At 46.3% G+C, this 1,397-nt stretch overlaps 1 long non-coding RNA gene across 1 annotated transcript; it reads right to left on the reverse strand.

Moving 5' to 3' along the window:
• Positions 1–312: 312 nt before the first annotated feature.
• Positions 313–1,397, reverse strand: LOC136498938 (uncharacterized). The gene is made up of 2 exons (XR_010769841.1): positions 689–1,397; positions 313–600 (listed from the first exon to the last, which is right to left on the reverse strand). It is a non-coding gene; the product is annotated as an uncharacterized lncRNA (long non-coding RNA).

Raw genomic sequence — 1,397 nt, forward strand, 5'->3', positions numbered from 1 at the left:
TAGTATATGTTGAAGTAGCAAGAGTTACCAGATTCATGCAACAAGAGATTTATAAAAAAGTAAACGCTCCTAGCAAGAGTTGCAGTAACTCCACATAAGGATTATTGTAACATTCCGTTTGATTTATTTCTCGTAACATTCAAAATGCAGTAACTCCAAATAAGGATTATGGTAAATTCATCTTGTTATTATAGTAAATTGTTGCTCATATAGCTTGCATCCAAATTGTAGTAACTCCAAAAAATAATTACTGTCGCACTTTTTTTTTGTTGTTGTTCATTATATGGTAAATTTATCTTGTCTTATAGTAACTTGTTCCAAGAGACAATTTATTGCATCATCCTGAAACCAAATTTTACATAAACAAGATTATGCTATCAAAGCACATTCAAATTATCGTAACAAATTCATCTCATCGTTGTACCTCACAACACAATTAGGCCTAAATATGGTAATTCCAAAAATTCTCCGGAAAAAATATTGTCACCCTTACAGGTAGCTCTTGAACAGCCACCCTAATCGCAATTACATAGAAGTTTCAATATTCTTGCGTGGTCTAGAGGTTAATCTCAGATGCATTTGCCCAGACGCACCTCATCTCTTCAGAAAATAAAAAAAAATTATATGATGTGAAAGAACAGTAATAAACTATTTGATACATTAGAAAACAGATTTTGTCGCTGCTCACCTGTTTTGGATTGACGTCTCCGCTAGCCTGTTTGGGCGGGAATATGAACGCCAGTCGCCAGGAGCTGCTGCAGGGCGTCTGTCGCCATTGACCACCAGGGATGGATGGCCTCCAGGCCCTCCACAACCAAGCAGATGAAGCGATGAACAGAATCAAGAACACGTGCATGCAGTTTTGCTCAGCTGTCTCCTTAGCTAGCTGGCTCAATCGGACATTCGGACGGGATCAGCCGGCCTGGATGGGGATATGGTCACCCGGCCCGATCGCACAAGCGTCGGCAGCCGCGGCGCTACCTGGACATCGCTATTGGAGGACTGGGGCATCACCACGGACGGGAAATCACAGCGCAATATGCAGCGACGGAGAAGATCGAGGAGCAACGACATCGCCGCCGAGATGAGTGGAGGCGCCGCCGACGAGATGGTGGAGGCACCGCCGCCGCCTCTGGAGGTAGGAAGGCCCGCCGCTGGATGCAGGGGGTGTCCGATGCCGAATTGCCGATTCACCGTTGAGGAAGGGGCGCCATGGATCCCATGAGAATGACGCGCACCGCCGGCCAGGGAAGGATCAGATCGACATGCCGTCGCAGTGTCCGGTGTGGTGGAACGCCTCCAACAACGAATAAGCAAAGCGTGTTTTTCTGGCCAGATTGGGCGGCGAACCAATCAGGTGTTCTCGTGGCCGGTGGAAGGAAAGAGAAAAATCTGAG

Source organism: Miscanthus floridulus, chromosome 13 (assembly GCF_019320115.1).
Source record: "Miscanthus floridulus cultivar M001 chromosome 13, ASM1932011v1, whole genome shotgun sequence".
Taxonomy (NCBI): Eukaryota; Viridiplantae; Streptophyta; class Magnoliopsida; order Poales; family Poaceae; genus Miscanthus; species Miscanthus floridulus.